At 47.3% G+C, this 16,995-nt stretch overlaps 1 long non-coding RNA gene across 1 annotated transcript; it reads right to left on the reverse strand.

Annotated features, from left to right (window-relative positions):
• Nucleotides 1-916: 916 nt before the first annotated feature.
• On the reverse strand, nt 917-16,049 carry LOC122231980. The gene is made up of 4 exons (XR_006209298.1): nt 15,394-16,049; nt 7,685-7,778; nt 6,863-7,079; nt 917-1,697 (listed from the first exon to the last, which is right to left on the reverse strand). It is a non-coding gene; the product is annotated as an uncharacterized LOC122231980 (long non-coding RNA).
• Nucleotides 16,050-16,995: the final 946 nt, after the last annotated feature.

The raw sequence follows: 16,995 nt of genomic DNA on the forward strand, positions 1-16,995 counted from the left end.
GGCATCTCTAAATGCCATCTAGCATTCTATACCTCTATAGTGCTGTTCAAAATCAAATGAGCTATTGACGTAGGTAGGGGCGCTCTAAAAACTGGAAGGTACAACCAAAAATAAAAATTATTATGTCAAAAAGTGGTTCATCTCTTTTTTTCCCCCTGGATTCACTACCTAAGAGTCAGGGAGGGAGACAACATCTTTTATGGCTGGGTTCATTCCAACAACAATCCTTTCCGCAAACATCCATTAAGGTCTTAACATGAGCCAGGCACTTTTATAGGTATTTTTTTTTCAGAGACAAGAGACAAGACATTTATGGCCAAGTTACTTCTTCTGCATCTTGTCATATTTTGGCAGGTATCACACCTGCCGCGGACCAAACACCTACAGCTGGACCTGGATGGATAGGTCAGTTAATTGAGATTCAGCCACCATGGTTTGATTCTACAAGGACCAAACTGTCCTCATCTTACCTTGGCATCTTGCCACACGCACATCTGGGTGGCCTGTGGGGCAAGGTCAAGTTGCTTTTTCATGGAGGCCATTTTGTCACATGGATTCCCCACAAGAGTGTGTGGATGAATCACTGCAGATCCATCATTGTATAACAAACAGCTCAAAATGCCTGCCCCGTGGAGCATGAGTCAGGTTCAGTGTAGACTTATAGGCAGTCTCCTTTCCAGCTTTCTACTTTTTTCCGTCTAGCTTCTCTTCCTGACTTTGTTTTGCCTTTAGCTTTTTTTGTGTTTTACTCTGTACTGATATTTTGATACTTTTGTCTAAATGCCCTGGCTAAGAAAGAGGCAGTGCTGTTTTTGAGAAATGCATTCAATATAAACATGATAGACTGAGTATCTCTCAATTTCTTTTAAGAAAGCAGACATCAGAAACTTATTTTTGACAGATAATCTTTATTGAGATGTAATTCCAATACTTTACAATTCACCCACTCGAAGTATGCAATTCGGTGGTTCTCAGTATGTTCACAGAGTTACAAAACCATCACCAGAATCGACACTGGAATATACGTACCACCGCAAAAAGGAACTCCATACCCATCAGTGGTCACACTCCAGTCCCCCTAGGCCTCCCAGCCCTGGGCCACCAATGAACCACTTTCTGTCTGTATAGATTTGCCTGTTCCACATACTCCATATGAATGTTATCATCCAGTATGTGATCTTTGTGATTGCCTTCTTTCACTTAGTGTAATGTTTTCAAGGTTCATCCATGTTGCAGTTCCCGGAAACTTTTGCCTCTCCTCAGTCAGGAACTCAGACTTATGTTCTTTCTTCTCATGGAGACTTGGATTGTCTTTGCCTCACTTGGGGCGATAATAACAAATAACAATAAAAGAATCCTTTAGTGGGGGCTTGTACACATACTGTCTCGTCCTCACTGCAACTTAGAAGGGAGTGATGGTCACTATTTTCCAAGTTAAGAAACCGAGAAAAGTCACAGTGCTTGATAAGTGATAGAGCTAACACTGTAACTTAGGTCTCTGAGTCTAACTCTGCCTCCTCTCTCCCACATAGTAGGTCTGTCTTGGAAGATGAGGTCATAGTCATCTGCAGCAGCATCATAAACGCCTTTATCGTGTTTCTCAGCAGCTCAGCTGTGGCCTACGGCTGTGGCTTTGATGCGTGCCAGAGGACGAGTAGAGAAAAGCTCCTTCAACACGAGATACCCTCAGACATAGCCTAGACAGGAAATGAGGCAGGATGCACAGAGGTCAGGACTGCGGGACTCCAGAATGCAAAAGACCTGGCTTCAAATTCCAGATCTTCCAACTTTTAGTTGGGTGCACTTTGAGCAGTTACTTTCTCATTTCTTATTCTCCCACATGGAAAATGGGGAGGATGGTTCCTACCTTGTAGGGTTATTAAGGGAATGAAACAAATAAGACGAGGGCTTAGCATAGTGCCTGGCACCGAGTAAGTGATCAAGACTATTTGCTACCGTTAAGGAATATAGTCATTGATGCTATAAAAGTGACGTATGGTGACAGATGGGAGCTACACTTGTGATGAGCACAGCACAATGTATACACTTGTCAAATCACTATGTGTACACTTGGAACCAATGTAACATTGTGTGTCACCTACGCTCAGAAAAAAAAAAGAGTATTTGCCATTGTCGATGACTATTCTGGCGTCAAAGATGGAATGCCGTTTCATCAGTCATCCTAGAACCACATCTTCATGGTCTCTACCTACACACATACACCAGTGGAGTTTGGCAAGGAAAACCCTCACTGGCCTTCTGTTATCGTGTCTGAGGTAACTACTAGAAGGGGAAAGAGTTCAAATGCAAAATGGAATAAAGAAGAAGTAAGGCCTATTCCACCGGGCAAGAGAACAGCCCAAGAAACTCAACAGCCTCCACAGAGCCCTGAACGACAAGGGCGAGAGGGATGAGTCAAGAGGGAGAGAGGCAGCCATGCTGTCATGGTTTTTCTGGAGAGTCAGCCTTCAGAAAGTTCACTGAATCTTGCAAAAACATGACTACCGTAGTAGGAAAACTTGCCAAATTATGCAATTTGGAGCCAAATGCTCCTTTCCGTCTCCCCCCACCCTCCCCACCAACCCCATGATGTTCAGCTTCTGGCTATGCCAAAAGCAGTTACTGGCAAGGAAATCATTAAAAAAAATTTTTGGCATAAGGCAAAAGGCAGGGAAATAGAAAAAGAACCCCAGAGGAGTTTCCCCCTAACCTTTTATTAAAATGATTTTCTGGATTTGGCAAAATGGCATTAATCAAAATACATAATTCAAAATGAAACTCATTTCAAAGCTTTTAACTAGGGGAATAACTTTTTGGAAAAGCCTTAAATAAAAAAATCTGTCCTACAGATACATGCTCACACACAAGGACAAAAATGTACAAAGACATTTAGTGTAGCATTTTTTAATACAGATCTTCCTGGATTTACAACGGAGTTACGCCTATCACGAGTCAAAAATGCATCTAACACACATCTAACACCAAACTTCACAGTTTAGCCTCACTGACCTTAAATGTGCTCAGAACACTTACATTAGCTATAGTTGGGCAAAATCACTTAACACAAAGCCCATTTTATATAATAAAGTGTGGAATATCACATGCAATCGATTGACTATTATACTCAAAGTATGAAAACAGAATGGCCATATGGATATAGAGTGGTTGCCAGCCTATCGGCTGCTCACCCTTGTGATCATGTGGCCGTCTGGGGACTGCGGCCGCTACCCAGAGTCACATGGGAGGGTCCCACTGCATATTGCTAGCCCAGGAAAACATCAAAATGCAAGATTCAAAGATTCAGTTTCTACTGAATGGGTATCTCTTTCTCACCATCATAAAGTCAAAAAATTGTAAGCCAGAACCATCATAGGTCAGGGACCTTCTATAATCATGAGAAACAACTGGAAAGTCCCAAAACAGGACAATGGTTAAGCAAACCATGGTATCAGCATCTGACAGAATACCCCAGAATTCTTAAAATTGGTGGACACTCTCCAAGGGCAGAGGTTCTATCTGTTTTGTTCACCGCTGTATTCCTACTGCCTGCAGTAGTGTTGAACTTTGTAGAGTTCAAATGTCTGTCAGTTACCTCACTGAGTGAATGTTTGTGAAATGCATTTGTAATAAACAGTTCCATACACATGTCCACATATGTATACGTACGCCTCTGTGTATATATACGTATGTGGTGAGTCTACGTTGTACACATGTAAGACTTGTTGACATTGTGACAACTGTCAAACACAGGCAGGAAGACAGGGATGTTGACACCAGAGGAGGCTGTCCTGGACGGAGCACTCTTCTGACTTTCCTGTGACTCCTGCACCCCCGTCCTCTCACCTTTTCTTTTACCTTTCAAGTGGGCTGAATTTCCCTCCACTTTTTTTCCATAGTAATAGTTCTTCATGAGCACTCTGGTGTTTGTAAAATGTAAGAAGTTAATTAATAAAGACACGAGGCTACTTAAATATTTTAGGCTAGCGGTGATGGAGGGCAGCTGCTGTCTTGGCCTCAGAATCTATTGTGCTAAGACAATTTTGATTCGTAGTAGGTAAATATTCACATATAATAATGTTTCAATAACTAAGCCATCCGATGGGCTCAGAAAATGGTCCAGTTCAACTAAGATGCGAGACAAGCTTTCCCTCATAGTTCACATAACTTAAGTGGATGTGGCGGCACAAATTTATCGGAGTGAGGGCTATCGCCAGTGGATGAACTTTCGATACAAAAGAAATCCATGTGAGTGTTGTCGATCATAACTTCTTGATAGACAAAAAACTATTTCTAAGATAAAATTTGAACGAAACAGCTACAGTTTATGCAAGCCACAGCAGAGACGTGCGGAAGATGTTGAAAACCTTTGTCCTGGAAGCGTTGTGTCTTGGTGACCTGTTGTTACCTTTTCCCTGTTTGCAGTTTCACTAATTTCTTAGCCAGAGCCGAGACCTCAAAAGTACCCAACCCAACGTGTTATGCAAACTTTAGAATGAAAGTAAAATGAGGCGTTCAGCCTGGCATACGTTCCACGCTCCCTGCACATCCACATGTGTGCACGCGCACACACACACACGCACACACACCCCTTCCCAGGAAAGACTATGATGCTACCAGGCCAAGGGGTTGGGAGCCATTTCTATCCTCCGCGTGGTTTCACGGGTTTGACTTGACGATGGACATTTAAGATGGAAATTGGCTATCTCCCTGCAGCCCACTGAACACTGCAAAAAGCATGGGGAGCTTCTGCCTCTGAATGTGGCTCTTATCCTCATCGAAGCCTCTGTCCTCACAGTACAGTCTCTGGACCTTCCATTGCAATCACTTTTTATGAATCCGGGCTAAATAACAGATCCTCCATAACATGGTTCAACAAGTGTCTTTGAAAAAATGCAAAACCCTTGCCTTGTTCCCTAAGGTTGGGCTCTTGTCTACTATCCTGTTTCACGGCATGCCTCACTGCCTCTTGCAAGCCTCCAACTTTTTCCCTGCCACATGACCTCCACTCTTGCTGTTTGGGAATGTGCTTCCCTCAGCTACTTTCATCACTTACTTTCCTTTTAATTTTTTAAATTAATTCATTCATTTACTTTGAGAGAGAGACAGCACGCGAGCTGGGGAAGGGCAGAGACAGAGGGAGAGAGAGGATCCCAAGCAGGCTCCATGCTGTCAGCGCAGAGCCCCGCACAGGGCTCCGTCCCATGAACTGTGAGATCCTGACCTGAGCCGAAATCCAGAGTCAGACGCTTAACCGACTGAGACACCCAGGTGCCCCTGCTTTCTATTTCAAATGACACATCCCCTGAGAGGTCATCCCACTACCACTGCATCTACCCCCCATCAGATTCTAACACATCGATCTTTTTTTTTCTTGGCACATCTAAGTCTTTAAATAGCTTTCCTATTGACTTATTTGGGTATCATCAGTCTTCCTTCACTAAAACTTAAATTTTGTGATGTCAACGACTATGTCTTGCTTACCACTCTATTTCCAGTGCTTAGCACATAGTAGGTACTTAGAAAGAAAGAAAGAAAGAAAGAAAGAAAGAAAGAAAGAAAGAGAGAAAGAAAGAAAGAAAGAAAGAAAGAAAGAAAGAAAGAAAGAAAGAGGGAAGGAAAGAAAGAAGGAGGGAAGGAAGGAAGGAAGGAAGGAAGGAAGGAAGGAAAGAAAGAAAGAAAGAAAGAAAGAAAGAAAGAAAGAAAGAAAGAAAGAAAGAGAGAGAAAGAGAATTTCCCCCAATGTTGACACAGTGTGGAGCACACAAAGGCATGGGCTTAGCACTAATAATTTAGAGCACAGAGTACGCACGGTGGTAAATGAGAGAAAACCTCAGAGTCGACACATGGAGACAGAGGCAATTTTGGAAACCGTAAATAATTAGAAGCAGGATTTTTTTTCAGGCAATAATGAAAAAAGTAGCCCCTCTAAACAAATAATGGATCAATTTAGAGGCAGCTGCACCACAGAAGTTTTATAGCATGTGTTAAGTCCCCAGTCACTGAGCTTCAGTTCCAAAAAAAGGACTCAAATGTTTGGAGAAATATCAGTAAAAGAGGCAGGACCCTTAGCTATGGGCCTAACCATGAGTCTATGAGGACCAGGCCAAAGTCTTCATGGGAGAAAGATCAAGTAGAATCGAGAATTAAACCACAGTTCCTTTATATTATGAGATGTTTCTCATCTCTAATATACAAAGGTCAGTGCTTGGTGCTAAGGATCAGGATGGGCTGAGTCTATGGGAAGAGGACAGAGTGACAAGTCAGCCCCACTTAGGGAGGGGCTGGGAAACTGGGACCAAAACAAGGGAGCAGACGTTTGTCATCATGATGATGCAAAAAGTGCATCTGGAGTAGGAAATACAACCTCCCAAGGACACATGGTCCAGTGGCCTCCAACCCGCAACAAGGCATTCTCCAGACCCCACACATAGACACACTTTCCTGCTCTCACACCTTTGAATTTGCTGTTTCCTCTTCTTTGGAATGCCTTCTCCCACTTCTTATCTGGCAAACTCTCACTTGTTATTCAGAAGCCAACTCAAATGTCATCTCTATCGTGAGCTCACACGATGACGCTTCCCATGAGTGCCCCAAATCGAGCTGTGCCCCATGACATTCAGGTCTAGCTCATTGGCCTTGACGGTCCCGTAGAATGTGTTCTGGCACTCAACGATCATGGCACCTGTGCCTTACATGAGTCCTTGTGAGCAAGGGCAGCCGGGAGGATCTTGCCCGGGTCCTGTCTCTCTGAGTCCCCACTCTGGGCTCACAGGCTGGCATAGTGAGAAGCCAGAGCTGTCAGACCCACACTGTACTCATACCTTAGTCACTGACCTTCACGGTCAGAACGGACAATACTCACCACCTGATGTGAGGTCCAGGCCAGGCACCCAACATGTGACAGTCTTTTCCATTCTGGGCTCACATGGGTCATCAGCTGGTCTGTGGAAGCTGGCAATGGTGCTAAGTCTGCTACTCTTCCTGCCTGCCTCTGGGGCCCGTCTCTTTGACTCCCAAACAATGTTCTCCACTTCTGAGTGCTGGCCGTGGCCGTCTGCAAGTAGCTTCTCTCGGCCAGCCTGTCATGGAGACATGGGAGCTTACCATGGGAGTAGAACACGACACAGGTCGTGGGGGAACAGGATGGAGGCTCCCGCTCTGCCAACCCATACCTGGGACTACTAACAACAGACCCAACCAATGGCCAGCAGAGACTCACCGCGTCAATGGGGCCACACAGAGGTGGGGGAGAGTAAATAAGCCAGACGATGATAAGACTGAGGTACAAAACTCTTCGAGTTAAAATACTACATAAATATTATGCATACTTCATTAAATATGAACATATTACAATAATCTTGAAATATTGCAAGGTTCTTCTTTCCCTCTGAGTTATGCTCTATGAAATACAGGAATATATGGTAGTCTCATCAAAAGCACACTTGTGTGGTACATATGTGACAGATGTAGCAGATATCTTAGACCTGTGAGGATTGCTGCTAGTGGGAAGTCCTTACATTTTACAGTCTGGGAGGTCTGGGTCTAAATCACGGTTCTGCGGCACTAATCATTCCGTATGACCTCAGACAAATCATTCCATCTCTCTGCCTGCGTTGTATCAGCTGTAAACTGAGTTTGTGGACAGGGTTGTTAGGAGAATCGAATCAAAGTGATTGGCACCTACCTGGCCTTTCGTAGACATCGGGGATACTGTTTCTCAAATGCACCCTATTGTATTTCCCATGTTGATTCCCAAGCAAGGGTGAAGTTCACTCCACCTAGACCAAAGAAAGTCATAGAACAGCAACACGTAAATTAATCAGCAGAAACCTTCCATCAAGTAGGAAAAGAGGGTGATCTGACATTAAGAGGAGCTCTTTCCACCCAGAAGGGAAGCAGGAGGAAGTAGGAAGAGAGGAGAGAACAGGCATGAGTCAGCCCAAGCAGGGTCCCCACTTCTCTTTGTCCATTACCCTTCAAACAAATCTTAAGAGAGGATAGGGAGAGGACATGAGACTCCTAGAAGCTCTCTACAGGTTTGAGAAACTACTGGCACACTCATTGAGGTCAGGGCCCTCCTTCCTTGGGCGCTGGCTGGAAAACCCGAAAGCCTTTCACAGAAAGCCTGCGTTGGGATCCAGCGCATCCAGCGTGGCATGGGAGCAGGCAGAGAACACAGACAGAAGGAAAGCATATGAGCAGCCTCCCAGGGCCTCGCGTGATGGAGGCAGGTGGAGAGAACGTGATTGAAATTTACCAGCCTCCAGGGACCTCAACGACACTAAAAAGACCAAAAGATGAGGAAGAAGACAGGAACAGGAGGCTACAGACCCAGGGAGCTCCAGGCAGAGGCAGAGGTGGAGGCCCGGTCCATAGGTGTCCGCGGGAGCCCTCAGCAGGCACACATGCAGGGTGCCCAGTAGCAGCGAGGAGGACACATAGCTCAGGCGAGGCCAGCAAGGACCCAGGGACACCCTTGAGGACCCCTTTCCCCTGCCCGTGCTGTTACACGAGCTCCCCTTAGACGGTGGCAGCATTAGATGAACAGAAAGAGAACAGAAACAGGAAGAAACCCCAAAGGACCACTATTTTCTCAAAATGAACCATGTTAACATAAAAGAGGCTGCTTGAAATCACAGGACCAGAATTGCATTAAATCAGGAAATTAAAACATGCTCTCCCTCCTTCACCCACCCTTCTGCTATCAAGTGAGAAATGAGACCTCCAAAGAAAATAAGAACACGTTCCAACCCTTTGCAGATCTGAGTACTAATGAGCAAGCTTCAATGCCCACTATTTGCTTAATTGCTAGCATTATTACTACCACTCTATATTACTATATTTAGCCATCTTAACCTGTAAAGATTGCAGTTTCCAATAGTTCAAACTAATAGATATAAATTGCTATTTTATACACCAACATGTCTGAAGGTAGGACCTCGGGCAGGTCTGAGAGACCCACAGGTTTTGGTGTCCTCTCTGCCCAGAACACTTTTCTCTCTGTGCCCATCCCCACCTCCCACCCTTTTTCCACCTGGATCACCCAGGTCAGGAATGAGGAAATCAAGCGGTGTGCTTACCAGCTTACAGTAGTTTCAGACAATTAAAAAGAAGCGCCTTTAAAATATATATATATATATATATATATATACAGAAGAGCCTTTCCTAACAATTGTGGTACTTTTAACTAAGAAATAGCTCAGGGTGGAAACTGTTTCAAAATATAAGGCAAGTCACTGCCAACCCCCCTCTGAGGCCAGCATTTCAGTGCTTCCCATTTGATTTTCCACAGGTTTGAGGTGTGTGAGACAGAGTGGACCCTATACCTATAGGCTCTTACTGGACCATAATGGCAAATCCACAGAATCTATCTGAACAGACGAGCCTGTGCCCTTCCTAGGCTCTGCGTCTCCCTTCAGCTGAGAACAAGCTGGCCTAAGCCTCCCTAGCTCCTGAACCCTTGTGACATCTCAGGGTTGGAAGGGGATTTGGCAGTCATGCAGCCACATCTCTGCCCACACACCTCCCTTGAGTAATGACACCGTCTCAGCTTGAGCACCTCCAGCAACAAAGAGCTCACATATTCTCCTTCCGTTATTTGAGAACGTTCTTCCTTGTGTCAAATCGCAAGGGGACAATGGGCATCAATTACTAGCATGTGTTTTGGAGCCAGCTATAGATAAAAGGTCTAACCCTAGCTCTCCGTATTGCTAGCTGCGTGACCGTGGGCAAAGGCCTAAGTTCTTGTGCCTGAGTTTATCTTTTCCAAGGGTAAAGGGCAAAGGAGGACATGTGTGTGACTTCCTTCAGAGGGCTGTGGTGAGGACTGATAAAGGAACTCCTCGTAGACTATACCAGGTCCTGGGACACAGGATCCGCTCAATTATTGCCATGCACCCGTGTGTCACCGCTATTTTTGGCGTCGTTCCGCCTTCCAGTTCTGCCTTCTGCCTTCCAGGGTGGCAAAGCACAAATCTAATGACTTCTTCCACTGTAAATAGTTGAAGACCGCTGTCATGGGCTTCTGAGTCTAACACACCAGCTCCTTCAGTTGCATTCAGAAATCTTAGAGCTCTGTGCTTTCACCGCCAGTCCTTCCAGAGGGCTCTCCGCCCCAGTCTGCCCACCCGGGTCTTGGGCAGGGCAGTTCTCCAGTGAATCAGAGACTATTTTGTTTGCTCCCTACCTCCTCAGAGTCCACTCCATTTTTCTTTGGGCTTCTCTCACCCGGTCCGTTCCAGTCCCTACTCTACTGTTAGCTAGGATGAGGCACCTCGTGCTTGATGGGTGGTATGCATACCTGTCCATGGGCACACCTGTGGAGGCGGTGTGGTGTGGACTGCAGCAGGTGCTCAGGAACTGACTTTAAAGAGTGGCCAGTAGAAGCCCATAGATGCCTGTGATGCCTGTGTATAGGTTCCCCCTGAATGAAACGGGGTAGATTCTTTTTTCTTTTTTCAAGGTTTATTTATTTTTGAGAGAGAGAGAGAGACAGAGACAGACAGAGTGTGAGAGGGGGAGGGACAGACACATACACACACATACACACACACAGAATCCGAATCAGGCTTAGGCTCTGAGCTGTCAGCACAGAGCCCGACGCAGGGCTCGAACCCACAAACTGCAAGATCATGACCTGAGCCGAAGTCGGACACTTAACCAACTGAGCCACCCCCAGATGCCCCGAAACTGGGTAGATTCTTGAGATAACCTTCCCTTTCATCTTTGGACATGACCTCAGGTTCTGAAGGCAGGGCAAGTTTGTGAACAGCATCTGGGGAAGTTGGGTTCATTCTGGAAGAGGCCCGTGACTCCACGAGAAGACCCCAGCCTCTACTTCTGACCTGGGACCACAGAGGGAGCCTAAGAGACCCCAAAACAATGCTCACCACGTAGCCACAGATGACCTCGGGCAATTTCATGATGAAACCCTTTGCTCTCCCCGTTCTGAGCAGAACAGAAGAGGACTAGCTTTGCACGAGCCAGAGGAGTTGTCCAAGGGCATCATCACACCCCTCCCTGATATTAGCAGCACCGTTAAAACGCAGACATATGCAGACATCTCTCTGTATGTATGTGTGTCCAAAGTGAACAAAGCTGTAAGATTTGGTCTCTGACTCAAGGCGATGTATCATTCACTGGAGCACAGTGTTGGTGCCTTTGATGACTGAAATACCAACTGTGACTGTGGTCAAATTTCACCAGGACTGAGGCTTGATTTAAGGAAATCCATCTAGGGCTTGTCTGAGTAAGTCTGCATTTTCCTCCTCCATCTCAGCCCTAAGACAAAGTACAACTGAAGAGAGTTCAGCCAAAGCCCATCAGGTGAAGGGGAAACTGGTATAGAATATCTGCCGGTGGTCCAGAAAGCAGACCAGAGCTCACAAGAAGATCGTAGGGAAAGTTTTTAGTTAGTCATCCTTTACGGATTGACTTAAAAAAAATATGTGGGGGGGGAGAGGTAGAAACCCTGAAGGTCTTACGAGATGTAGTCCCTGCCCACCTCCCTGACTCTACCTTGCATCCCCTCCCCATGCTCAGCACACCCAACCATGCTGGCCTTTGTCCTGTGCCTTTAACTCTCCAACTCTCCCCTGCCCCAGGGCCTTTGCAGTTGTCAGTCCCTTTCTAGAATGCTTTCCCCTTACCTCAACTTAACTTTCCCCTCCCCAGAAAGACTTTCCTTGACCAGCTTATACCAAGTCACCCTCACTTCCCCTCTTGTCTCTGTTCTTTCATCTGATTCCATTTTTCCACGGCACTTCTGAAACAAGATAAGCTGAAATTATCTTGTTTATTTGTTTGTTTATTGTCTGTCTTCCCTGACCAGAACACTATCCCCAGGAAAGTGGCAGCTTTGTCTCGTACCCCAGTGCCTTGCACATAGAAGGCACTCAATAAATATTAAATGAATGAATAATACTATCACAGTCTTTTAGCATTCTTAATGGGAATGGAAAAAAAAAAAAAAAAAGCCCTCCATGAATTCCAAGCATGGGGAGAAGAGGAAATAAAGCAGAAAATGGACGAATTGTTAACTGCCACATTAGCTTGAGATTGAAACAACTAGAAAAGCGAAAATCTGAATGCCTAATTATAAAATGCGAGCAAAGGCAGTTTTCAAATAGGAACAGGATTGTGTCCTCAGGAAGCAGATGGAGTCTAAAATGCCAAGGAAGGCTACTTCACACCCCCTCAAGACCTGTGCCCAGTTCCTTACTGGAAGGACAACGTGAGTTTTCAGCCCTTCCCAAGAACCCTTCGACCAGAAACACTTCAAATGGGAGTACAAAAGAATCAGAATCCTCGCCACGTACAGAAATAAGAACATCTGTTCTCAGCATGAACCCTATTAGCTCCATCATTTGGCTTTCAAGGAAAAAAATGCACAATTATGATACGTGGGCACGATCGGTGGCAAGGTGGGTAAGCAACTGGCACTCAGAGCGGGCTGTGTGCTCAGGGCAAGCGTGGCTGCTGGGGGAGCACCGCACGCCAAGGGACACGAACACGGCAGCAGCAACGGCTGGGCTACCTGAAGTCGGCAGCCCCAGCTTCGAGAGGCAGAGGCCACTGTGGGGACTGGAAGAAAGGGAGGAGAGGGGAGAAGGAGGTGGGAGGAAAGAGGAGGCGAAGCAGGGAAGGAGGAGAGAAAGGAGGAAGAGGGATGGAGGGGGTTGCGAGAGAGTAGCCGCATAGACCTGAGCCAAACAGGAGGGCACAGGGTGAGTCAGGGGCACAGAGGGAGAGATAGGCTCCCCCTGTCTGGCAGGGGACAGGAGTGGCAACGTCCCCACACTAAACCAAGATGGCCCGTGGTCGGCACCGCAGCCACACCACTTCCCAGGGCTGTGGCTTCAGGCACGTCACCTGACCATTTTGTGCCGTGGTTTTCCCGGTCGGTAAGACATAGAAGGCATGGACCTACGGCACAGGGTCAAAGTGAGGGTACGAGAGCTCCTGTGTGTGAAGGCCTCCGAGCAGCACCGGACGCAGAGCGAGCCCTCAGAGAAGGTCTGCTGCCATTAGCGTTAGGATTACTGTCACCGTCACCGGCATTTCGTAGGACTGCACTTAGGGCACAGTGAGCTCAGTGCTGGCATTACCCCCGAGTCACGGAGCACGCGCGTTCGGGTGAAGGGCTGGGCCTCAGCCGCTGTCTCTAGAATGTGGGCTCCTCATCAACTCAGAGGCAGGACTCTGCTACCTCCCTAAGACCCCTCGAGCTCACTGCTGCTCTGGTGAAAACAAGCCAGAAGCGGCGGAGGCTCTAACCATGTCTTGCTTTGTTATGCGGAAGGCCAGGAGCGGACCCTTTTCCTAGGCCCAGTTATTACAGACGGCGCTACGCACACCTAAGGAAGCAGGATTGCAATTGGATAGACATGGGTCCAAATCCCAGCTCCACTCTCAAGAGCCGCGAGCTTATTACAGAGACAAATGGCCTCGTGGCTGAGCCAGTGCCCTCTGCTAGAAACCAAGCCCAAGATGCCCCTTGGACTGCATGAAGGACTAAACGGGATCATGTAGAGACTTCACAGCGTCTGGCACTTGGCAAACAGAAGCTCTTTGCATCACAAAAGACAACGGGGGTGTACAACTTTGGCTCAGGCCATGCTCTCACGGTCCGGGAGTTTGAACCCCGTGTCGGGCTCTGTGCTGACAGCTGAGAGCCTGGAGCCTGCTTCAGGTTCTGTGTCTCCCTCTCTCTCTGCCCCTCCCCCTCTCGTGCTCTGTCTCTCTCAAAAATAAATAAACATTTAAAAAATTAAAAAAAAAAAAAAAAAAGACAACATGCTTCCTGTGGAAGCTGAGCCTTGAGGCGATGGGCAAGGAAGACGGGAAGATAAACACAGAGAGGAGACAGGGAAGTGTCCAGCAGACGGCAGACCTGGAAGCAGAGACCAGAGGTGGCGGAGAGGGGACGGAGGCCACAGGCAGTGCCAGAGCAAGGCCAGCTCCAGGGAGACCAAGAATCCCATTCACCCAAGCACCCCCAGAGCCTCTCAGAATGACAGTATGGATGCTCCTGGCAGCCAAATGGAGCTTCAATCAAAGGTTAAGTCATGTACAGAATAATCTCTGTAAGAGGCCAGGGATTCATGGGCTATCTTTTAAAAGGATTCCTTACCAAGTTGTTCAAGCTTTATAAGGAGTGTGTAAAGGGGACTATGTTTCTAATATCCAAAACAAACAAACAAAAAACACAACACACTATGCAGAAAGATTCATATTTTCATATTCAATGGACTCTAATAAAACTGAGGAGTCGTTGTTTATATTTATGTGAGATCTCTCATCTTGGAAGATGCCCTCCTGATGTTTTAGCCACGTGGGTGTTGGCCTACGAAAAGCTGTTTAATCTTGGGCAAGTGGCCTAACTTCTCTGAGCCTCAATTTTTGCATCTGCAAAGGAAATCTAGCAGTAGAACCTACCTCCTGGGTGGCTGTAAAAATTAAATGACATAATACATGTGAAGAGGTCAGCATGATGCCTAGCACATAGAACTCAATGTGAGCTCAACTCCGCGTTCTAAGAACTTCGGTCCTGCACTCTGCCCTGCCCTCGTCTGGTTTTTTTTCATCTCTCACAGGATCGACCTCAAGCAGCTGCAGGGACTTCCTCACAGGGACCTGTTACGAATCCGCTTCTCCCCTCCCCCACGCAGAAGCTGCATGGTGGCCCATCTTTGAAGTCTTCGCTCATAATGACATTTGATTCGTGCACATTGTTTCGCTCTACTGCATAGTACAACCACATCTGCTTTCATTTAAGAAACTCTTTTAAATCGCTTACCATTTGGTTAAACTGATATTCCCGAAACTTCCCAAAGCTTCTCCAGCAGCCTCCGTACCTAGCGCGCGATAAGGGCTCGGCAAATGGCGTGGTCTTGAACCACGGGTGTAGGAAAAAAAAATGCCTGGCTAAAAAAGCTGGGAATTCGTATGCAAACGTGTCAAGAATTGGCACATGAGGATGGTGAGATTATGGCTGTATTTTTGTCCCAGTCTCCCAAGTATAGGGACAAATATTTTCTCTGATCTCGATCATGAAAACGTAATGCTGAGACACAAAGGTGCGTGTGTGCGACCCTTGCCTAGACACCACAGGGCGGAGGATCCCTTGGTTGCTGCCTGTGAGCACTGTTTGCAAAGCCCTTGCGGTGTTGGATCAGTGTTTCTTCCCTGGGAAAGAACAGGTGCCCGAAGTGCGACACATCACGTGCCACCCGAGTGTAAGGCCTCCAAGAACAATGGCCTCTCAAGTCAGAAGAAGACGCAAGCCCGCCTGCCCCAGGATACGGCAAGAGCCACACCCCGCGTCCCCCACCTGAGCCGAAGGCGATGAGCGCAGGACGCGCCGTGGCCCTGGCCTGCCCGCTGGACACCTACCAGAACTTGTGCTCTCCCTGGCTTCGCCTCAGTCACCGGAAGGGAGCCCGCCACGACCAACGTGCTCGGCGCAATGGCCTGGCTCATCAGTGCTTCTCTGGCAGTTTCCAAACACAAAATAGTATTCCCAGGACTTGCGGCCAAGAAGCGGCTTATCCCGTATCCCTTCTCGGCCACAGGTGAGGAAAGAGAGCGTCAGGTCGGTGGGGTCCAATGCCGCAAGCCGCGATGTATTGGCTCCTAGCGATCATGGCTTCAGCTTAGTGACATCTGTAAGCCGAACATCCTCACCAAGTGTGTGTTTCATTCAACTGTTCGCCCTCCGGGTGCCGCGGGCTGGGTTGGCTTCCTGCTCGAAGCTGACAGCTCGTGCCGCCTCCCCCAGCGGCCAAGAGGCCTCCGCATCAGCCACTCGCAGGCGCCGGCGGCACAGCCTGATCCGCAGCTGGCTTCTGTAGCCCTTCACCAGCAGGTAACAGCGCCCCGCAAACCTTAGTCACCGCGCCCCTCCTCAGACCCCCACTGGCTAAAGGAAGATGTTGTCCCTTTTCTGTAAAGCACCGATTTCCTCTTTTTTCAGTTTTGTTTCCTGCTTGCATTAAAAGCCAACAAGGCAGATGGATGAGGAAAACAGCCTGGCAGACGGAGAGGATCCATCCCGGGCGTTCACTCCAGACAGCCAGTGGTGGGGCCGGGCCCGTGCAGACAACTGTGTGGCCTCGGCCCAAGCCCCTGGCACCTGGAAGCCAGCGACGCGTGGTGCATGTGGTGAGGCCCAGGTCCCAGCTGCCAGGAGCCATGGCTTTGGATGCAAGAGACACAAGGTCCTCTGAATTCTGGTAGACCCTTTTCAGGACCGAGGACCACAGGATTCTTCTTCAGGTCTCCACAATGAACAAAAAGAAAAGAAAAGAAAAGAAAAAACAAGCAATCCAGAAAAAAAGGTTGATTTAGGGGGAAGGCACTGGAGTTACACGGATACACATGGATTTATATCCAGTTCTAGCTGAGGGGTCCTAGGAAACTTGCTTGACCTCTCTGAGCTTTAGTTTTCTCATCTGAAAAAAAGTAGGGATAACTTTACAGATCTCATAGAATTTATGATAAGAACTAAATGAGACAATTCATGTAAACTCATCATATCTGATACCTAGCAGGGGCTTAATAAATGTTAGGTGTCATTAGCATTGCATCATCATTTCAAACTTTTGAGTCAAGAAATTCACAAGGACAGGCCATATTTCAGATCACTTTTGTTGCCTCCCAACCTTTGCCTTATGCAATGACTTGCATGCAAAGAGCCCTTATCCCTTCCCCATCTTCCCTCCCCCACTCCCAACCCAATATCCCCATCCCCACCCTTGGTTCCCACAGCTGTCTGGACTAAGCTTAGAGAACATATATGTCCTTGTCTTTTGTTCTTCCCCAGACAGCTTCTGAAGGGCCGGGGCTGTGCTCTTCCTAGGTCAGCAGCACCTTGAATGCTTCCCACATACTAGGTCCTCAACACAGTGCGTGCCGAGCGGAATTCTGGCCTTCGCTCCGGCAACTCGAAACGTGACCTATTGATTTCACAGGCTGAGATCTTTGAAGATTTTCAAA

Source organism: Panthera tigris, chromosome A1 (assembly GCF_018350195.1).
Source record: "Panthera tigris isolate Pti1 chromosome A1, P.tigris_Pti1_mat1.1, whole genome shotgun sequence".
NCBI classification, from domain to species: domain Eukaryota; kingdom Metazoa; phylum Chordata; class Mammalia; order Carnivora; family Felidae; genus Panthera; species Panthera tigris.